At 40.5% G+C, this 23,083-nt stretch overlaps 1 protein-coding gene and 11 non-coding genes across 12 annotated transcripts in view; all 12 read right to left on the bottom strand.

The window, feature by feature from the left end:
- Positions 1–23,083, bottom strand: part of lrrc3ca (leucine rich repeat containing 3Ca) — a 55,844-nt gene that overhangs the window by 11,756 nt on the left and 21,005 nt on the right. The window lies entirely within an intron of this gene.
- Positions 11,713–11,794, bottom strand: trnal-uag (transfer RNA leucine (anticodon UAG)). The gene has a single exon. It is a non-coding gene; the product is annotated as a tRNA-Leu (tRNA).
- trnal-aag (transfer RNA leucine (anticodon AAG)) lies at positions 11,980–12,061 on the bottom strand. The gene has a single exon. It is a non-coding gene; the product is annotated as a tRNA-Leu (tRNA).
- On the bottom strand, positions 12,747–12,828 carry trnal-uag (transfer RNA leucine (anticodon UAG)). Its single transcript has one exon. It is a non-coding gene; the product is annotated as a tRNA-Leu (tRNA).
- trnal-aag (transfer RNA leucine (anticodon AAG)) lies at positions 13,014–13,095 on the bottom strand. Its single transcript has one exon. It is a non-coding gene; the product is annotated as a tRNA-Leu (tRNA).
- On the bottom strand, positions 13,782–13,863 carry trnal-uag (transfer RNA leucine (anticodon UAG)). Its single transcript has one exon. It is a non-coding gene; the product is annotated as a tRNA-Leu (tRNA).
- trnal-aag (transfer RNA leucine (anticodon AAG)) lies at positions 14,049–14,130 on the bottom strand. The gene has a single exon. It is a non-coding gene; the product is annotated as a tRNA-Leu (tRNA).
- On the bottom strand, positions 14,817–14,898 carry trnal-uag (transfer RNA leucine (anticodon UAG)). The gene has a single exon. It is a non-coding gene; the product is annotated as a tRNA-Leu (tRNA).
- trnal-aag (transfer RNA leucine (anticodon AAG)) lies at positions 15,084–15,165 on the bottom strand. Its single transcript has one exon. It is a non-coding gene; the product is annotated as a tRNA-Leu (tRNA).
- Positions 15,851–15,932, bottom strand: trnal-uag (transfer RNA leucine (anticodon UAG)). Its single transcript has one exon. It is a non-coding gene; the product is annotated as a tRNA-Leu (tRNA).
- Positions 16,118–16,199, bottom strand: trnal-aag (transfer RNA leucine (anticodon AAG)). The gene has a single exon. It is a non-coding gene; the product is annotated as a tRNA-Leu (tRNA).
- On the bottom strand, positions 16,885–16,966 carry trnal-uag (transfer RNA leucine (anticodon UAG)). The gene has a single exon. It is a non-coding gene; the product is annotated as a tRNA-Leu (tRNA).

Genomic DNA, 23,083 nt, shown 5'->3' with positions numbered 1-23,083 from the left:
TTCCAAATTCCATTAGCTCGCGTTTAGGATTTTTAAGCATAATATAGCTGATGTTTGCTTATGTCATATACTTGACAATAAACAAGTGTGTGAATGTAAATCTTTTTTTTTTTTTTTTTTTTTGGCGCCTGAAGAAAAACACATTATAGATTCTGAAGTGTAAGTAGACAATATAGATTGACAGAGAGTGCAAATGCATGACGCCTCCTATTTTTTAACACCTTGCGTTGATTTTTCTTGAGTGATATAATGTTAAGCCTGTGGTGCCTGTCAAGTCACATTTAAAGGTTAGTCTGTGAAAAGATCACTGAGGCCTCCCTCCATGCTGAAACACGACTTGTTTCATATTTACTTTAGCTATGACCACATGCTGGCTTGGCAGATCGTTTAAAATTAACAAACTAATTGAGCTTTGCCTCCAAACCCAAAGGCTGTTTTTCTACTTCAGTTCCTGTAATTATGTTTAGGCAACAGGGGGGGAAAACCCTTTGGACTGATGAAACTAATCATTCATATAGGCTATTTCACCCTCCTGTGTTCTCTCTCTTTGTCTGCCTCACACACTCAAACTAAATCAGACAGCTAGCTACTTAAAATGATGACCTGAGTGTGGGTGAGCTGCTGTTAATTCTGATTGATCTGTGACCTGCTGGAGCACTTATGGACTTAATGTAACAAGATGTGTGTAAGTGTGTGTGTTTGTAGCACTCCAAAATGATTGTCTTTTATACTTTCACATTACCATGTGATGTCATAACGATAGGAGAACAAGAAGGCAAAGCTGCACCATATTACTATATTAAAAATCAAAGCAAGAGGGTTGTATTACATAATTCATCTTTGAAATTCTCAGCCACACCAGTATTTCACCCTTGAAATAGGAGTCAATCATACTGAAGCTGCTTAATCTATAAGTGATTGTATTGTGCTCACTGCATGACCTTGCATTCTCTGTGGCTCTATAATAAGCCCAAACATTCAAGACAGAGCTTACACACTAGATAGAAAACATTAGTTTTGTGAATAATAAACAATTGCAGGTTTTCAGCATACTTCTAAAAAAGGTAATAATACATTTTTAAATAATATACTTAAAGGCCAATACTAAGTCAGCATTCTGATGTAGTACACAGAAGCCTGCACTGTCTATACAATGTAAACAGCGTAGGAGACTGACAAGGGGGAGACGAAATTGTTGAATAAAGTCATTATTTTTGTTTTGTTTTTGTCCAAAAAAAGTATTCTCGTCGCTTCATAACATTAAGCTTGAAACACTGTAGTCACGTTGACTTGTCTTTACTACTTTTCTGGACTTTGAAAGTGGTAATTATGTTACTTTCTATGGGGGATAAGAAAAAAGAAACTCTTGGATTTCATCAAAAATATCTTAATTTATGTTGAAGATGAACGAAGGTCTTACGGATGTGGAATGACGTGAGGGTGAGTACTTAATGACAGAAATTAAATTTTTGGGTGAACTAACCCTTTAAGTGCAAACTTAATGTAATGTTTTCAGACACTTAAATGCATGTTAATTGCAATTAATTGAAAATGTTTTATAGTATAAATTTATATTAAATGCATTTAGAGCTGACCTTTAGACAGATTTTTTGACTCACTAAAGTAGGACATGAGTACAGTCAAACCAAAAATTATTCAGACATTTTTGATATTTTTGATATATTTTTACTAGTGGGTGCAGGACACTATAGTTCAGTTATGGAAGTAAGGATAGCAAAATAAAGTAAACTGTGACATATTATGATCAAAAATTCTACATACAGTGAACTACCAGTAAAATTGCTAAAAATTTGGAACCAAAAATTATTCAGACACTTTGACCTGACCATGTTTTGCTTAAGTGTTATCTGACATAATTAAGATTATTTTTTCTGACAGTTTAACTCTGAGATCTTGTCATATTTTATTACCGTTTTTTTTAAACTATAGTGAATAAACTGTATTAATGAATGAAATGTTCAATGTGTCTGAATACATTCTGGTTTGACTGTACATCTTTATATGTAATTTCATAATTACTTCTATTGTTTTTGAAATATGGTAAAAGTGTACTGCCAAAAGTACTGACAAGCATTTATGGTGAACTAACATATACTTTTATTTCACGACAAGTACAGATTTTTAAAAATAAACTTAAGATTTGAAGCACACTACAAGAGCACATTCAATACAATTAAGGTCACTTCTTTTTCACAAGGGTAGCAAGAACATCAGATAGTGTAACAACATAAAATCACCTTGAACTCTGCATTAGGTAGAAGATATTGTATAGATTAGAATGTCATTATGCAAAAGACTACTGGCAAACAGTCAAACAGCTCTACAAGATTTTGTCAATCACACTGAATTTCACAACTGTTAATCATAGATAAGGTTAGTAATTTGAGCAAACCTCTAGCCTTAAGTATTAAGCTTTGGCATGTAACTAGTTTGTGGGCACTGGACAAGTGATGGGACTATTGGACAGTTCTTCTCTGCGATAAAGGCAGAGGATAAAATGAGCAAAAAATATCCATAAACGTACAATAATTGAAGGAGGAACCAGAGTCTGATCTTTTCATCCAACAAAACACATTTAAGCTCTAGGCTGAAAGCAGATCAAAGCACTCCAGACTGATGGAAGTGGATTAATCTAGAGCATCTTTCTCATCATTCAAATTCAATCATATCATACAAAAAAAGAAACACAATCCACCTCTTACCTCAGACTAATTCTGTGATAGCAGTCTTGACATAATGAAAAAATGGCTTTTTTATTTTACTAATTTTTTTTTTAAGGCAAGTGGTTACACAAAATTAATTTATTTTAATTTTTAACATATATTTTTACTTAATGTCTTTTAGTTATATCAACTCAATTATGTCACAATAAACCGAAACACCTGTTAATGATCAGTTATACTGTACATTTCAAAAGAGTCTCTGTAGCTAGCATAACATGTTTACATAGCTATGCAGTAAAGAAGTAAAAAGTTACTTGCTACTGCACTAGCATTAACACGACTAGCATTAGTGACAGTTCCATCTTTGTTGTCACACACATCCTAACCACAAGCTGTACTTTTTACAATGGTAGCCACAAAAACTTTGACATAATAGAAACTCTTTTAAATGTCAAACATAATTGAACATTAAACACTATCAGGTGTTTCCCTTTACTCAAAACACATAAAATAACATTTAATTTCAATATTTACTCTCCTGATCCATCCCTATGCAGTATGCCAGGAACTAAAAATCCACTGCAGTTTCAGTTACTGCAACAAAAATTATTTAGGTAGTCCCAACACAAATGGATTAAGTAAACTTCAATTTTCACATTTAAGTAGATTGATCACAATCAGAATAAGTGACAAAATGTTCAGTAATTGTGTCGCTTTAGCACATTTGTCTCTCGACTTCACTCTTCTGTGACTATGATGTTTAGGTGCTATATATATATGTTAAGTTTTCTGTACTATTTAAATGTTCTGGGTTCAATATGAGTTAAGCTCTTTTGACATAACACTGTCATTGTTCTTTTAACGTGTAAAAGTAAAAACAAACGCAAATTGTATTTATGCAATCTGGTGAATTTGGAGGCCAAGGCAACATTCTCTTTGTCCTGTTTCTCAAACCATTCCTGAAAAATATTTGCAGTGTGTTAAAGCCTGTTCACACAAAGGACGATAACTATAAAGATAATGATAAAGATACAGTTATAAAAGTCATTCTCAACATTAAACAATAGCAGAGTTCACACCACAGCTATAACGATAACGGCACAGAAAAACAATATCGTCAGAATCACTTTTAGATTTTATCCAGCTGATGAAAGATAAAAACATTTACAGCCAATCAGAATCCATCCTGCTATAACGCGCTTCAGCAATTAAAGTGACAGACAAGAATGCGCTTAGAATAAACAGAACAATATCGTTCACTGGTGCGGATGCTAATACTGTTATCTTTATAGTCATCTTTATAGATATCGTTCTTGGTGTGAATGGTCCTTTGTGTGAAGGGTGCTGAAAGAAGCCACTGCCATCAGGGAACACCATTGCCATGAGGGGTTGTACATGGTCTGCGACAGTCTATAGGTAGGAGGTACTGTCAAACTGACAACCACATGAATGCCAGGACCCAAGGTTTCCCAGCAGAACATTGCCCAGAGCATAACACTGCCTTTGCCAGCCTGCCTTCTTCCCACAGTGCATCCTGCTGCCATCTCTTCCCCAGAAGCTTTCCATAAAGTGGATGATGTTATTTACTGTTTTAATACTGTTTGTCATGCTGTATATGTACATGTTGTATTGCCAAAGAAAGAATATTTAGGACTGTATTTGAAGAACTGGCACCCTATCTCCCTTTTAGGGATAGATTATAAAATACTTTCAAAGGCATTAATAAATCGCTTGAAGAAAGTTATGGCTTCATTAATTTATGAAGACCAGTCTTATTGCATTCCAAGACATTCTATTTTTGATAACCTTTTTCTTGTGCATGATTTATTACATCTTACTGAGATATATGGAATTGATGTGGGACTTTTATCACTTGACCAGGAAAAGGCATTCGACAGAGTCGACCATGGATATCTTTTTAATGCCTTGTCAGCCTTTGGATTTGGATAACAGTTCATTTCATTGATCCAGATACTTTATACAGATGTTTACAGTATGCAGAAGATAAATGGAACCTTAACAAGAACTTTTCCTGTGAGTAGAGGCGTAAGACAAGGATGCAGCCTCACAGGACTTTTATATGTAATATCTATAGAACCTTTCTAAGGGAAAAGTTGCAAGGTATTTCAGTCCGCAATCCAAATATATCAGAAACTACTATAGTTAGACTAGATGTTACCGTCATAATAAGATCTCAAGAAGATATTTCTCAATTGAGCAAGTACCTGGACTGTTTTCAAAAAGCATCTTCAGCAAAGGTAAATTGGAATAAAACTTTACTGTGTGGTCAGTGGCAGGAAGAAGATCCACCTCATCTCCCACAACAGTGCCACTGGAATACATAGGGATTGAAAATCCTTGGAATTTCTTTGGAACTCAACAATACATGACAAAGAATTGGGATGGAGTAGTTGAAAAGATACTGGGAAGATTAAAGTGATGGAGTTGGATTCAACCACAATTATCATACAGAGGCAGAGTTTTAGTGGTAAACAACTTAGCTGCTTCAATTTTGTGTCATCAATTGATTGTTTTAGACCCTCCAGCAGGACTTTTACAGTTATTCCAGAAACATTTTGTGAATTTTCTGAGGACATCATTGGCTTCATCCAGGCATACTAAATGTACCTGTGTTTGAGGGTGGTCAAGGTCTCATTGATTTAACCTCTAAATGGAAAGCTAGAGATTACAATCGGCTCAAAAACTGCTTTATGACATTGATCCACAACCATGGATTTATGGTTTTGCAGTATTACAAGCTATTATGGGGCTTGACAGACAATTATTCCTAATGTCTAATAATGTAATCAAAGGTTTGGGTATGAATGGGTTCTATCAGTCTGTATTAAGAGCATGGAGTACATTTAAAGTGGAAAGAGAGAATCATTTTGGTCTTGAAGAACCACTTTTTGTTTTATAATTCATGGCTATGTCACTAATCTAAATTGCCAAGCATTAAAATCAACACTTTTATTTCATCTGGGCCCGGTTTCACAGACAGGGCTTAGACTAAGCCAGGATTAGGCCTTAGTTCAATTAGGGTATTTACATAGCTTTTATAAACGTACCCTAGAAAAAAACATTACTAGTGTGCATCTTGAGACAAAACAATGGCTCTGACATATTTTAAGATATGTCAGTGCAAGTTACTTTTCAGTTTAAACAGCTCAATCATGCATTTTAGTCTAGGACTAGCTTAAGCCTTGTCTGTGAAACCAGGGGCTGGTGTTTTAAATGTGGGAGATTTAATTTACACAGAACAAAATAAATGGTTTTCTATACAAGAAATAACTAAACAAATGGGGAGAAGGTCAGAAAGGGTAGTGAAGAATGTTTTAAGTAAGTTAAAATAATAATTTCCTATTAAATAAGTTTATTGAATATTATTTTGTTAGTGGTTTAAATCAATGTTTTTTTTTTTCCTGAATTATTTGTTACACCATATAATTGGCAGGATAATGAGGATATAAGACAACTCTTTTCTTTATGAGAACTTCAACATGTGTCCTTTTTAGAATGTAGTAAGTGACAATTGTACATAGCATCTGTGAAGTCAAGATTTTGTGAACCTTTTAAAAATAAGGTAGATACAAAATGGAGGAGTTGTCTATCTGTCCCTAATGAACTATCACTTTCATGGCATTTGTTTTATAAAAGACCATTGCGATCAACGATCAGGAGATTTACAATGGCGTATCCTGCATTGTGCATTAGCCACAAAAACTTTTTTGTTTAAGTGTAACTTTAGTATGTCTTCAGTATGTAAATTTTGTAATGTACCAGATACTGTTTTTCATATTTTTTTTTTCAGATTGTTACAGAATTATACCTCTTTTAGATCTCTTATATCTTTAAAGGCTTTGGTTGGAAATTTTCAAAAACAGTATTCATTTTTGGGTTTAAATATTTTAAGTCTCAAAGTGAGTGCTGCACCTTCTCCATTTTTTTAATTGGTCAGGCAAAGTTAACTATCTGGAAAGCATATAAAATAGAAAATGAAGAGAAAAGAATTAATATAGTAGAATTGTTTAAAGCCTTGGTGGAATCTAGAGTTAAAATAGAGAATGAATTTTATAAAATGAACAATGATATGCTAATCTTTAAAAGGAAGTGGTGTATGAATGCAATTCTGTGAATGATGATGATAAATTAGTGTTTAAATGGTATTGTTGAAATTTGATGGAATTAATATTGAACTAAAATTATATTATTCATTGTTATTAAATGTTATCAATTATAAAAATGTTTTTATAATATGATGAAAAATAAAAAGTGTGTTTATCGTCTCTCGCTCTCTCTCTCTGTCTCTTGTCCTCCCACTCTCTGTTAATAGATAATGAACATCAGATGGCTGTCATTTCCTGGTGGCCCATTCGGATTAGAGATCCGGGAGTAAGTAGAAAGCCCCATACTTCCCCATACTGTAGCTTTTGTGCTAGCAATTAGTTTTCTACTTAAATCTTTTCTTTTAGTTGTAACCTTTTGTTGATGCTATTGTTTGTACTTTCTCATTTGGAAGTAGTAGGGAGGTGGACACTAGTTTCTTTTTTCTTACCATTTTCTCATGGAGCAAAGGAAGATTTTTGTTGTTTATTTTGACTTTTTTTTTAAAAAGAAAGATTAGATAGTACCACTCCAAACCAAATAGTGGACATTTTTGTTTGTTGCTTTGGCCTTGCCCCTATCATGCACACACAGAAGAGGACAGACAAGGTAAGTGCAAACAGAGTCTTTATTATTAGGTTAGGGGAGAACAGAGCGGGAATGCAACAGGTAAGGATATGAACTGTTGATAGTTGATTGAAGACTTCGCTGATAGTAACACGGTGTTTCTGGTGCAGGTGATGAGGACTGATGAACAGGATCAAGGCTGATGACGAAGGGGAACAGCAAGGGAATGACAGACAGATGATAGAAGACAGATCCGGATACACAGGTAAGTCGCTCAGGTGAGTAACAGGTAGGGTCATGGAGCTTGTCATAGACAAGACCAGACAACTAGGGTGAGGATGGTGACTGCAGATATAGGGTGAGTTGATGAGGGTGTGCAGGTGCTGGTGATCAGTAATCAGGAGATGAGCTGTGGAAGGAGTGGTGATGGCCGACTAATTGCAGGTGAGTGGATTGTGGGAAATGTAGTGCGGAGAAGGTGACTGTGACAGACCCCTCCTGAAGCATTATTTTTGCTTCCATTCTTTGTTGAGAATTGTAAATAAATATCTAATTTTTGTTTGGAACTGATGAGTTAGCGTCTTCTTCTGGGTCAGGAGATACAAAAGTCAAGTCTTTGCAATTTTTTTTTTTTTAATGTTTTTATCTGTTATTCCTCCCCCAAACCTAGACTGGAGTGAGGACATAACAGTACAATATCAGTTTATTTGGTGTTTGGATCATAATTTAAAAAATGCAAGGAAATGTAACATTTCTAAATGTGTCCCACTTTAGTACTGTTCATGCTAAGTTTCACTTGTAAATATGACAGATTACAGAATTAAAATTAGTTACCAACATAGTTTGGCACTGATTTAAAGTGAGGCTATTTCATAATTTTAAAAAATGTCAGTTATATCTTTCCTTGAGCCATCGAACCCAGAAAGTACAAGAACAAGACCTTTACAATAAAATTTAAATTTCATTATTATATGAAATCCTTTTTTGCTTTGTTGAATGATGGATCTGACAGTTGACTGAAAGACTGACAAGCAGATGTTAACAGTAAATCTTAGTGAATCTATTTTCTGCATCCTGCTTAATTCACAAAATATAAGTAATGTCATGCAACGTTATATACTAATGATAAATAAAGCATGCACATTGCTGGTAGACAGAACTTATAATAATGCATAGAATGTATTGGTTACATTTTTGCAAAACAGTATGATCCCCCTCAAATGTTGTTGCTGGTGTTCAAAAAGGCATTAAATCCTTTTAAACTGAACTAGTAAACAGTGCTATTAAAAAACAGTGCTATTATTTTTTTTGCCTTAAATTTACTTTGTGCTTTAAAAATTATTACCCAAACCTCGCACATCTATCATATCTATCATTTATAAATTCTACAACCATACCTCCATTGTACAAATCTGCTGGAGTGTAAAAAGGAAGTAAAGACAATTTGATCCTGTTGACCTTTCAGCATAAGGGGAACACTTTCCCATGATGGTTTCAGAAAGGCAAACAAAGAAGTGGCAGGGTGGAGCTCAGGTTCCTAAAGGTTACTGAGATACCCCATGCATGTTCTAAAAATGCGTAGGTAATTAGGGACGAGAAAGAAAAAGGCATACAATGATTTAGATAAAAATATTAACATGTAATAATGGGCATGCTGTAATGGAAATGTGCATGAAAATCCTGTGAAAGTTTCTTTGCATAGATATTTTCTATCTATAATTCTGTTTTCGATAGTTTTCAAACATACACTGAGTTACAAACTGAATGTTTGAATGTTTTTCTTCTATTTTTAGATTATTCTCAACATCTTGGCTGGTAAAAGAAAGTAGAGTTTACTTTAAATGTTGTCTTCAGAATGTTAACCCTCCATGAGTCCTCACACCATATTCATCCACTTGTTTAGAATAACATGCAGCACAGATTCATAGATGGATCTTGGCATGTCCCTGCTGCGGTCAGGACCGTCGTGTTAATATAATCCCTCTGTCAGTCCGGATAAAAGTCATATTTCTTCTCACAACCGCCATGACAAGAACTGACCACTCCCTTTTTTTTCTTTCCCTATATGTTTTATTATTTTATTTGTTACATTTACCTGTTACTTCTAATAGCAACACACACTTCAAAGGCAGTTTTTTTAACTACACTGTGAAATCAGTCACATTCTCCAGTCTGCACAAAAGCATAATTCCACATACATAAAAGCAAACTTGGGGCTCCCTCTCTTGGTCATGAACAAAACTTACATATAACTTATTTAAAAAAAGTCATTAATCTGTGTGAATTTAAGATGCTTCCTCCTGTACCAAAATTCCTTTTCATAACAAAGAATGTACATAATATGTTACTGTTTTATATATTTATTTACTGTTTACTGTGTTGTTATTGACATTAGACCTGAACTATTGTCACATACTGATTTCATATTCTTTTGATTGGAATTTGAAATTTTCTTTTCTAGTGCATTTCATATCCTGTGAGATCACTTTTCAGTAGTGAAATAAAAATAAACTTTTTTTTAAACCTAATTGTTGTATTTCACTGTATGAGCAACTCGACAGATGAATGGCCTCCTTAATAAAGTGGTAAGCAGTCACTCTCCTGAATTGACGCATCCTGCCTAGGGTTGGGAATCATAAGAAAATTTCCGGTTCCGATTCCGGTTCTGCCTAACGATTCCGGCTCCGATTCCTGTTTTATTAAAATAATTAAACAACCAATAAAAATAGTAGTAAGGGGAAAAATGCACAATACTCAACTCACACAGTTTTTTTTATTATTATTATTTTGTTTTGTTATTATTATTCTTGTAAAATGAATTGGTAACACTTTACAATAAGGTTCATTAGTTAACATTAGTTAACTACATTAGTTAACATGAACTAATAATGAACTGCACTTGTACAGCATTTATTAATCTTTGTTAATATTAATTTCAACATTTACTAATACATTATTAAAATCTTGTTAACATTAATTAATGCACTGTGAACTAACATGAGCAAACAATGAACAACTCTATTTTCATGAACTAAGGTTAACAAAGATTAATAAATACAGTAACAAATGTATTGCTCATGGTTAGTTCATGTTAGATAATACATTAACTAATGAACATTATTGTAAAGTGTTACCAATGAATGTAACAGACTGCTAATCTCAACAAATTCGTTAACACTTTACAATAAGGTTCATTAGTTAACATGAGTTAACTACATTAACATGAACTAATAATGAACTGCATTTCTACAGCATTTAATCTTTGTGAATGTTAATTTCAACATTTACTAATACATTATTAAAATCAAGACTTGTATTTGTTAACATTAGTTAATGCACTGTAAACTAACATGAACAATATGAACAGCTGCATTTTTATTAACTAACATTAACAAGGACCAACAAATAAAGTAACAAATGTATTATTAATGGTTAGTTCATAACAAATGAACCTTATTGTAAAGTGTTATCACAAATTCAACACAAATAAGATGCTTGAACACACATGTAAGATCCAGACAGGTGAAACAGAATATTTTTTTAAGTTGCATTCATAAAGACTTGTTTCTGAAAGAATGATTCAGTGATAGATACATTTTAAACAGAAATTTGTTGCCACCTAGTGACCTAACAATGCAATCGATACAATCGTTATTTGAAGTCCAGTCATTTTCAGTAGGTGATTTATTCTATTTTGATCGGTAACATCAGCGTTTCTATCTGAATAATAAACTTTTGTATACTTCTGTGATAATTGGAATATTTGTAACACAGAAATAATAATACTGTGTGTTTGAAAAGATTGCTTATGAAGCTGTTTATATCTAAACACGACAACTGCTCTCTCTAGATTAACAAAAGAGAGAACACAGATTTGAATGTCATGATTTTATTTTTGTCAAAGATTTAATATAACCTACACGGGCGTATCTTTATCATTTAGGAATTAGATCATGTGGGTGAAGAAATCGAGAACGTGATCTTTTAAAGATTAATCGTGCAGCTTTGTGCAGTTATCTCTCTCTCTCTTGCTATATATCTGATGTATATGAGTAGTGCGAGGGCTTTTCAGTGAATTCATTGCTATAGTATTCATGAAGAGAGACATCTCTATTAAAGAATACGCTCCCCGCACGTTACCCACCCATCACAAAAGAACCATAATTTAGAAATCTTGCACGGTTCCGGTTTTCAAAAAACACTCTTGGTTGCAAACACTAATACTGCCCGACTTGCATGACCCCTCGGCCACGCTACCCTGCGGGGCCCAAGGAACAGAGCGGGAGCATGCAGTGTCACTTCTCCAGTTTTTTTTGCTCAGGCATAGCAGCCAAAAGAGCCTTCTAAAAGCCTGTCTTGGCAGCGGTGGGATTCAAACACACGCCCCCGAAGAGACTGGAGCCTAAATCCAGCGCCTTAGACCCCTCGGCCACGCTACCCTGCGGGGGCTCTCTTCGTGGGCCCCATTCTGCCCAGCAATAGAGAAAACGTCGGCCGTGGAGCTTCGCTGAGGCTCTGAAGCCCGTCGAGTGCGGCCAAGGAAGAGAGTGGGAGCATGCAGTGCCACTTCTACAGTCTATTTGCTCAGGCATAGCAGCCACAAGAGCCGTCTAAAAGCCTGTCTTGGCAGCAGTAGGATTCGAACCCACGCCCACGAAGAGACTGGAGCCTTAATCCAGCGCCTTAGACCGCTCGGCCACGCTACCATGTGAGAACACCTTCCATGGGCCATTTTCCGCCTACATTCATGTATTTATTCTTTATTATGTCGCGCTTCGCCACAAGTACATCCGTTGAAATTCCTACGTGCCTTTGAGGAGCTCCTCGACAGGCGGAAAGGCCTCCTAAATACAGGGGTGTGCAGTTGCACTCCTGGAGGCCAACCCCCTCCCTGCAGGCTGCAGTTTCCATCTCTGATCAAACACACCTGAATCAGCTAAGCAAAGCCTTCGGGCCTTACTCCAAAATGGCAGCCAGCTGTGTCGCAGGTCAACTCAAAATCACGAGGTAGTTGTCACTTCACGAAAAACTATCAGTGAGTCAAGTTGGCTGCTTCCATTATCGTAGACTGTGCATTACTATTATATTCAAATTCATTTTTAAAGTGTTATTATTGTAATTGTAAGTTAACAATGCGGGGATTGACTCAAAGTGCAAACGATCAAATCTCGGTTATTTAGTAACCCACGTACCAAGGGCGGGGCCCAGGAGTAGGAATGAGTCACCCCGCCTTAGTAATCAGACAATCGTTGTGGGAGAAACTGACGCATCCTGCCCGACTTGCAAGTCCCTGAAGGCCCTGGCTGTTGCCAAAGGTTTTCTTCGATTCCCAGCACTTTTGCGCCTTGTCGGAGCACGCTTAAGCTGTCTGGCCCTCTTTAAAACCACAGCTGGCAGCGGTGGGATTCGAACCCACGCCCCCGAAGAGACTGGAGCCTAAATCCAGCGCCTTAGACCCCTCGGCCACGCTACCCTGCGGGGGCTCTCTTCGTGGACCCCATTCTGCCCAGCAATAGAGAAAAAGTCGGCCGTGGAGCTTCGCTGAGGCTCTGAAGCCCGTCGAGTGCGGCCAAGGAAGAGAGCGGGAGCATGCAGTGTCACTTCTCCAGTCTTTTTGCTCAGGCATAGCAGCCACAAGAGCCTTCTAAAAGCCTGTCTTGGCAGCGGTGGGATTCGAACCCACGCCCCCGAAGAGACTGGAGCCTTAATCCAGCGCCTTAGACCGCTCGGCCACGCTACCATGTGAGAACACCTTCCATGGGCCATTTTCCGCCTACATTCATGTATTTATTCTTTATTATGTCGCGCTTCGCCACAAGTACATCCGTTGAAATTCCTACGTGCCTTTGAGGAGCTCCTCGACAGGCGGAAAGGCCTCCTAAATACAGGGGTGCGCAGATGCACTCCTGGAGGCCAACCCCCTCCCTGCAGGCTGCAGTTTCCATCTCTGATTAAAACACACCTGAATCAGCTAAGCAAAGCCTTCGGGCCTTACTCCAAAATGGCAGCCAGCTGTGTCGCAGGTCAACTCAAAATCACGAGGTAGTTGTCACTTCACGAAAAACTATCAGTGAGTCAAGTTGGCTGCTTCCATTATCGTAGACTGTGCATTACTATTATATTCAAATTCATTTTTAAAGTGTTATTATTGTAATTGTAAGTTAACAATGCAGGGATTGACTCAAAGTGCAAACGATCAAATCTCGGTTATTTAGTAACCCACGTACCAAGGGCGGGGCCCAGGAGTAGGAATGAGTCACCCCGCCTTAGTAATCAGACAATCGTTGTGGGAGAAACTGACGCATCCTGCCCGACTTGCAAGTCCCTGAAGGCCCTGGCTGTTGCCAAAGGTTTTCTTCGATTCCCAGCACTTTTGCGCCTTGTCGGAGCACGCTTAAGCTGTCTGGCCCTCTTTAAAACCACAGCTGGCAGCGGTGGGATTCGAACCCACGCCCCCGAAGAGACTGGAGCCTAAATCCAGCGCCTTAGACCCCTCGGCCACGCTACCCTGCGGGGGCTCTCTTCGTGGACCCCATTCTGCCCAGCAATAGAGAAAAAGTCGGCCGTGGAGCTTCGCTGAGGCTCTGAAGCCCGTCGAGTGCGGCCAAGGAAGAGAGCGGGAGCATGCAGTGTCACTTCTCCAGTCTTTTTGCTCAGGCATAGCAGCCACAAGAGCCTTCTAAAAGCCTGTCTTGGCAGCGGTGGGATTCGAACCCACGCCCCCGAAGAGACTGGAGCCTTAATCCAGCGCCTTAGACCGCTCGGCCACGCTACCATGTGAGAACACCTTCCATGGGCCATTTTCCGCCTACATTCATGTATTTATTCTTTATTATGTCGCGCTTCGCCACAAGTACATCCGTTGAAATTCCTACGTGCCTTTGAGGAGCTCCTCGACAGGCGGAAAGGCCTCCTAAATACAGGGGTGCGCAGATGCACTCCTGGAGGCCAACCCCCTCCCTGCAGGCTGCAGTTTCCATCTCTGATTAAAACACACCTGAATCAGCTAAGCAAAGCCTTCGGGCCTTACTCCAAAATGGCAGCCAGCTGTGTCGCAGGTCAACTCAAAATCACGAGGTAGTTGTCACTTCACGAAAAACTATCAGTGAGTCAAGTTGGCTGCTTCCATTATCGTAGACTGTGCATTACTATTATATTCAAATTCATTTTTAAAGTGTTATTATTGTAATTGTAAGTTAACAATGCAGGGATTGACTCAAAGTGCAAACGATCAAATCTCGGTTATTTAGTAACCCACGTACCAAGGGCGGGGCCCAGGAGTAGGAATGAGTCACCCCGCCTTAGTAATCAGACAATCGTTGTGGGAGAAACTGACGCATCCTGCCCGACTTGCAAGTCCCTGAAGGCCCTGGCTGTTGCCAAAGGTTTTCTTCGATTCCCAGCACTTTTGCGCCTTGTCGGAGCACGCTTAAGCTGTCTGGCCCTCTTTAAAACCACAGCTGGCAGCGGTGGGATTCGAACCCACGCCCCCGAAGAGACTGGAGCCTAAATCCAGCGCCTTAGACCCCTCGGCCACGCTACCCTGCGGGGGCTCTCTTCGTGGACCCCATTCTGCCCAGCAATAGAGAAAAAGTCGGCCGTGGAGCTTCGCTGAGGCTCTGAAGCCCGTCGAGTGCGGCCAAGGAAGAGAGCGGGAGCATGCAGTGTCACTTCTCCTGTCTTTTTTCTCAGGCATAGCAGCCACAAGAGCCTTCTAAAAGCCTGTCTTGGCAGCGGTGGGATTCGAACCCACGCCCCCGAAGAGACTGGAGCCTTAATCCAGCGCCTTAGACCGCTCGGCCACGCTACCATGTGAGAGCACCTTCCATGGGCCATTTTCCGCCTACATTCATGTATTTATTCTTTATTATGTCGCGCTTCGCCACAAGTACATCCGTTGAAATTCCTACGTGCCTATGAGGAGCTCCTCGACAGGCGGAAAGGCCTCCTAAATACAGGGGTGCGCAGTTGCACTCCTGGAGGCCAACCCCCTACCTGCAGGCTGCAGTTTCCATCTCTGATCAAACACACCTGAATCAGCTAAGCAATGCCTTCGGGCCTTACTCCAAAATGGCAGCCAGCTGTGTCGCAGGTCAACTCAAAATCACGAGGTAGTTGTCACTTCACGAAAAACTATCAGTGAGTCAAGTTGGCTGCTTCCATTATCGTAGACTGTGCATTACTATTATATTCAAATTCATTTTTAAAGTGTTATTATTGTAATTGTAAGTTAACAATGCAGGGATTGACTCAAAGTGCAAACGATCAAATCTCGGTTATTTAGTAACCCACGTACGACGGGCGGGGCCCAGGAGTAGGAATGAGTCACCCGGCCTTAGTAATCAGACAATCGTTGTGGGAGAAACTGACGCATCCTGCCCGACTTGCAAGTCCCTGAAGGCCCTGGCTGTTGCCAAGCGTTTTCTTCGATTCCCAGCACTTTTGCGCCTTTTCGGAGCACGCTTAAGCTGTCTGGCCCTCTTTAAAACCACAGCTGGCAGCGGTGGGATTCGAACCCACGCCCCCGAAGAGACTGGAGCCTAAATCCAGCGCCTTAGACCCCTCGGCCACGCTACCCTGCGGGGGCTCTCTTCGTGGACCCCATTCTGCCCAGCAATAGAGAAAAAGTCGGCCGTGGAGCTTCGCTGAGGCTCTGAAGCCCGTCGAGTGCTTCCAAGGAAGAGAGCGGGAGCATGCAGTGTCACTTCTCCAGTCTTTTTGCTCAGGCATAGCAGCCACAAGAGCCTTCTAAAAGCCTGTCTTGGCAGCGGTGGGATTCGAACCCACGCCCCCGAAGAGACTGGAGCCTTAATCCAGCGCCTTAGACCGCTCGGCCACGCTACCATGTGAGAACACCTTCCATGGGCCATTTTCCGCCTACATTCATGTATTTATTCTTTATTATGTCGCGCTTCGCCACAAGTACATCCGTTGAAATTCCTACGTGCCTTTGAGGAGCTCCTCGACAGGCGGAAAGGCCTCCTAAATACAGGGGTGCGCAGTTGCACTCCTGGAGGCCAACCCCCTCCCTGCAGGCTGCAGTTTCCATCTCTGATCAAACACACCTGAATCAGCTAAGCAAAGCCTTCGGGCCTTACTCCAAAATGGCAGCCAGCTGTGTCGCAGGTCAACTCAAAATCACGAGGTAGTTGTCACTTCACGAAAAACTATCAGTGAGTCAAGTTGGCTGCTTCCATTATCGTAGACTGTGCATTACTATTATATTCAAATTCATTTTTAAAGTGTTATTATTGTAATTGTAAGTTAACAATGCAGGGATTGACTCAAAGTGCAAACGATCAAATCTCGGTTATTTAGTAACCCACGTACGACGGGCGGGGCCCAGGAGTAGGAATGAGTCACCCCGCCTTAGTAATCAGACAATCGTTGTGGGAGAAACTGACGCATCCTGCCCGACTTGCAAGTCCCTGAAGGCCCTGGCTGTTGCCAAAGGTTTTCTTCGATTCCCAGCACTTTTGCGCCTCGTCGGAGCACGCTTAAGCTGTCTGGCCCTCTTTAAAACCACAGCTGGCAGCGGTGGGATTCGAACCCACGCCCCCGAAGAGACTGGAGCCTAAATCCAGCGCCTTAGACCCCTCGGCCACGCTACCCTGAGGGGGCTCTCTTCGTGGACCCCATTCTGCCCAGCAATAGAGAAAAAGTCGGCCGTGGAGCTTCGCTGAGGCTCTGAAGCCCGTCGAGTGCGGCCAAGGAAGAGAGCGGGAGCATGCAGTGTCACTTCTCCGGTCTTTTTTCTCAGGCATAGCAGTGTAGGAAACTTTTTCCTCGTCGAAGCAGAGACCAGGAGACGTTGGGATATCTTTTAAGCAGAAGTTACTCTTTATTGAGAAACGTGCTGTGGGTCGCTGTAGTCATCCAAGTCTAACTAAGGCAGTGTACTTGGTAGTTCATATACATTCAAGGGGGAGGGATACATAGAGTAGAGGTGGAGACAATCTAAACAAAGCATGCAAATGCAGTGCAGGAATCAGCCCATTCCCTACATTTCCCAGCCATGATCTAATCAACATAACGGTGTCATTCAAATGCATAGGTGCTAATCCAATCAGTCTGGCAGTACTGCCCATACCTTTACATTATCATAGAGACAAAGGCACAGCTGTGCTTTGAGCTTGTTCTGCCAAATGGTTAGGAAGTGTGTGAATTTCACAGACACCTGGGCTGCCTGCCTTGATCTCCTTAGAATGTCATTATCTTTACCTCAGAATGTAAAACACAATGTATAGAAAGTTTTCAGTTCATATACTATTACATTGGAACCTAGATATAACATAGTACAAATTTGTAATCCCACAGTTCCCCCTTTGAGAGTTCTAATAACTCTCACAAAATACAAATTTAGACACTTAAAAGTTTCATTCTTGTAACCTATGATCGTTACAGGCACATAACACTTGCTCTGTGTTGATTGTCTTTAGTGACGAATGGCATGTTGACACAGAAACAAACATGCAGCTAGGGCCCTTGTCGTTATTACGGGTAATAGTCTTTTCTGGTTGGAACAGTCATTTCCTTGTTATGGACGTGGGTCATTTGTTGGATGAAACACTTGATACTGTGGACGCACAGATAGTACACCAGTAGGAAAAACAATAGCAGAATTGCTATTTCCTTGATCCACAGCCAGGGTTTACCTAACAGGTTTCCAAACCATGAAGAGTTGTCTTCAGTCATCTGGTGTAATTTTGCTGAAAGATCAAGAATGTCTTGTTGGATTTTGTTCAAGTTCTCTGTTGGATCCATTAACCCGGTACAGTACTCAGGTCCGATAATGGTGCATGCTCCCCCTTGCGTTGCAAGAATGTAATCCAAGGCCACTCTGTTCTGTAAGATCATTATCTTGTGTGAAGCGAGAGTGTCCGTGATGTTACCCAGGGCCAAAGCCGTATCATTGGCCAGTTTCTGTACAGAATTCGATAAGCTTCTGACTTGATCAAGGGCCTGCATGACACCATAAGACGGGATTAATGCTCCAAGAGTTCTTGACCACCATGTTTGTGCACAAGTGAGTCCTGGAATGCAGCCATCTTCGTTGTTTGTGGTAGGAGCTGAATTATGTAGATGTGGGGAATTTTTAAAGGTGGTATCTTCTGTTATTAGGACTGGAGTGGATTTCAAGTTTTCTCTGACTGCAGGTAGGGCATAGACTAAGGTGCACCTGCCATTAAACTTGACCGGAAGTACACTATATATTGAGGTTCCACATAGCCAAAACATGCCGGTTGGGGGGGGGATCCTGCACCATTGGTTCACATTAAATAGCTTAGATAATGAGCGAGTCTGCCTAATACATACTTCCACATCCTCATTCTTTTGTCGTGTGGATGATGAAATTTCTGTCTTCAGTGACATTCCCATTTTAATTATGAAACTGCATGCAGCACTGGGAATTTTTCCCAAGTCTTTAGAATCTGAGGATAGATATTCAACACACCAACTAAATGTCATTGGTAAGAGTAAGTCTGTCATAACAGGTGTGGTTGACGTCAAATTGCAGGACCTTGAACCTGGAATGCAACATGGCGAGGCTGGAGGAGTAGTCACATCATGACATGTGCTTTTGTTAAAAATTCCATTAGTGAGAACACCCAATAGAGTGCAGGTATCACAGTCAGAAATAGGGTGTGCTACCCATGGAATTCCTGCTCCTACCGAAGGTGGATGTGGCATGCAAATGTTCTTTCCAGCAAACAAGGCGTTTCTTGACATATTCATCAGCTCTAAGAATATGTTGTTTCTGGAGTCTACACTTTGTGCGACGTCCATGATGATGACTAGTACGGCAATCTTGATCATGTCGATGGATGACTGAAGTTCCCGTATGTGATTCTCTGCGTTGTGTATTTAATTTTTCTTCCGTAGGCTCGGTAGTGAGTCTAGTTTTCTTTTAGAGGTTGTGGCTTCATACGTAGGTGAGGAGGTCGGTGCGTATGGGTCTTGGGACAGCCATCAAGTGGTATCTGCACAGAGTAAGAAAGAAAACAAAAGACAACAGAGCAGTATTTGTTGTAAAAGACTGCAAACGCTAGGGTTGTATCCTCTGTTCAATCTGAGTCTGCTATTGTTGTTCCTTCTTTCCCTATTTCTTAATTCCTGCGACACCTAAAGAACAGTGAGGTAAGGATGGACTAGTGGGTGGGGGAAGGCCTATGAGGTAATCTTCACCGCAGGATTGGCCCCCGAAGCCTGTTGCATTCGGTTCTTTCCCGGGCTCCTCACTGGTCCGTGTGTCCTATCCTATCCCTGTAGGTGGGGGAACAACTTTACAATGTGACACATGAGTCCAGGTTTTCCTTCCCTGACACAACACTGCAGCTGCTGTAATCAACATCACTTGATGTGGTCCATGCCACTTAGGCTCTAATGGCTTGTTTCTGAATGACTTTATCATGACCCACTGACCTGGGATGATCGTGTGTCCACCTTCTAGTGGAGTCTGCCAACATGACTCAACTCTTTCTCTGGCACTCTGTACTGCCTTTGTGAGGTTTTCACAGTAAGTGATCAGAGCATCTGAGGCAATGTGTACATCAGCATTTCTAAGATCCATCACACCTGGCATCTGCATTGGGCGTCCTGTAATAATCTCATGAGGGCTCAGTCCTACTGATCTGTTAGGTGACGCTCTCATACTACACAGTACCGCTGGCAGTGCCTCGACCCATGGTACTCCTTCCTGATGCATTTTGCTTAGCCTGGTTTTGATTGTTTTGTTCGCTCTCTCAACCTGTCCTGATGCTTGTGGCCTGTAGGGGCAGTGAAGATTCCACTTAATTTTCAACATTTTAGACACTTCCTTGACTACCTGTCCTGTGAAGTGTGTACCTTGATCTGAGTCAATGTAATCTGGTAATCCCCATCTGGGAATGAAATCAGTGACAAGACATTTAGCAGTATGTGCAGCTGTAGCACGCCCTGTTGGATAAGCTTCTATCCATCTTGAGAACTTGTCTAATACTACCAAAACATCAGTTTTTCCCTTACAAGGAGGCAATGATATATAATCAACTTGCAGGTGACGAAATGGTCCTGGTGGAGCTGGGGTATGTGCTGCTGCTGTAGCTGTTGCTGGCACATCATTATTTTTCTGACATGTAACACATCTTTTGACTGTTTCGGTGGCTACATTTCTGAATTTTGGATTCCACCATTGATTTGAGAACCTGTGATTCATCGTTGCTGGACCACTGTGACCCAAATTGTGTATTTGTTGAGCCAAATATGGCAGTAGTGATTCGGGAGCGACATACTTCCCCTCTTTGGTCCAGCAGCCAGATGAATCCACTGTGGCTCCTTTGTCTAACCATATCCATGCTTCATATAGAGGAACGTCTTTGTACAGATCAATTATTGAGTCAGGAGGCAGAATTGTCTTCTGTGCTATACTACCTGAACACACTTGTACAGTTGTATAGGAACAAGCCTGTTTAGCAGCTACATCAGCAAGAGCATTACCTTTAGCTTCCATAGTATTAGTTGTGAGATGTGCTTTCACTTTGATCACCGCTAATTTTTTTGGAAGTTTCATGGCAAACATTAGATCTTTCACTAATCCAGCATGCTTAATGGGGGATCCAGCAGAAGTTAGGAACTGTCTACTTTGCCAAATGACACCGAAATCATGAGCTATCCCAAAAGAATACCTGGAATCAGTGTAGATATTTGCAACCGATCCTGAAGCTAGCGTGCATGCTCTAGTTAAGGCTACTAGTTCTGCAGCTTGAGCTGAAAAATGATCTGGAAGCCGACCTGAAGCTACCACTTCAGTGATGGAAGTAACTGCATAGCCTGCTCGTCTGTTACCATTAATGACTTGAGCTGAACCATCAACAAACAACTCCAATTCTGCATTCTCTATAGGAGTTTCTTTTATTTCACTCGTAGCTGTATACGTGAGTGTAACACAATCGTGAGTCATTTCTCCTTCATCCTCTAACACAACTTCAGTCATTGCAGACATCATACATGAGGATGGGTTCGTGACTGGCGCACGCTGTAAAACAATGTTCGGGGCTGTGAGAGTTGTTAACCAGTTTCCCCAACGAGAGGAGGTGACAGAAGTGACTTTTGCTTGATTCATTAGTGCGGACACTGCATGAGGGCATCTTACATTTACCGTCTGTCCTAACACCATTCCTGATGAAGCCTGAAGAGCTAGATGAACTGCCTGCACTGCTCTAAGACATGGGCCCATCCCTTGAGCGACTATGTCAAGTTTACCAGAATAGTAATGAATGGGGCGTAAACTGCCCCCATGATCTTGCATTAGACATGCAGTCATAAAGCCTAAGTGTTCATGGACATAAAGCACAAAGGGCCTATCAGATTGTGCAATTCCTAATGCTGGTGCTTGACATAGTGCTCTCTTCAAATCATTGAAAGCTTTGAGATGAATTTCTTCCATACAAACAGTATCGGAATCTTTAACCTGGCCTTTCAACAAGTCATAGAGAGGCTGAGCAATCGAGGCATAGTCTTCAATCCAAGGTCTACAGTAACCTGCTGTTCCTAAAAATGATCGGAGTGTTTTAATGTTAGTAGGCGGCGGTATGGCTTTGACTGAAGCAGCTCGATCCTGTGTAATGGATCTATTTCCTGCACCAATTGTTTGACCCAGAAATGTGACTTGGTTTTTAGCAATTTGAGCTTTATGAAAGCTGCATTTGTGTCCTCTTTTCTGTAAATAGTCCAACAATGCTGCCAATTCAGTTTGATGTACCTCGTGATCTGTAGAAGCAATCAAAATATCATCGACATATTGAATCATAGTGGACTGTTTGACTGGACATTCTGGGTCACACAAATCACGTCTGACAGCCTGATGGTATATCGTTGGGGAATTCTGAAATCCCTGTGGTAACCGTGTCCACTGGTATTGCTCATAGTCAACTGTGAAAGCCAACCATGTCTGGCTGTCAGAGTGCAATGGTACAGAAAAGAATCCATTAGACATATCAATTACTGAAAAAACCTTACAATCTAATGGTAAACCATTACAAATTGTAGATGGATCTGCTACTAGAGGGGTGATTTTATCAATATGTTTATTGGCTATTCTGTAGTCTATGGTGAGTCTCCATGTCCCATTGGATTTCTTGATGGGCCATATGGGTGAGTTACAGGGACTGTTAGTCTTAACTAGCACTCCTTGCTTTAGCAATTTTTCTACAATAGGTTTGATTCCCTGTATAGCTTCCTTATTGATTGGATATTGTTTGGTAACAGGAGGTGGAGTTCCTGTCAATTTGACTGGTTCTACACCTGTCAAAAACCCACAATCATCCTTGTCTTTAGCCCAAATTGGATGATTCTGTAAGAAAGCATACTCAGGAGTGGTTGCATTATTAGTAGAAATTTGTGCTGAGGAAATTTTTATGCTAGCAGATTCTGAGGACAGGTCTAAAGTTAGATGTACTTGTCTCAGTAGATCCATGCCTAGAATTGCACCTGTATTTAATGGAGCACATAGCAATTTTGTAGTCAGAGTCTTTGGGCCTAACTGTACCTCTATGGACGGAGTTTCATACAAAACAGAATCTTCACCTATTACACCAGTTAAACAAAGTTTAGTTTTCTTGTATGGGATGTTTAAACCTTCAGCCAATTTTGTAGGAATTACTGTAATTTCTGCACCTGTATCAAGCAAAAAGTCAATCTCTTTCTCTTGTATGCTACCTTTCACAAAAATTCTTTTGTCATTGTGATGG

This window comes from Ctenopharyngodon idella, chromosome 12, assembly GCF_019924925.1.
Source record: "Ctenopharyngodon idella isolate HZGC_01 chromosome 12, HZGC01, whole genome shotgun sequence".
In the NCBI taxonomy this organism is placed as follows: Eukaryota; Metazoa; Chordata; class Actinopteri; order Cypriniformes; family Xenocyprididae; genus Ctenopharyngodon; species Ctenopharyngodon idella.
Note: the sequence above shows the minus strand (reverse complement) of the source record. Positions and strands in the feature narration are given on the sequence as shown.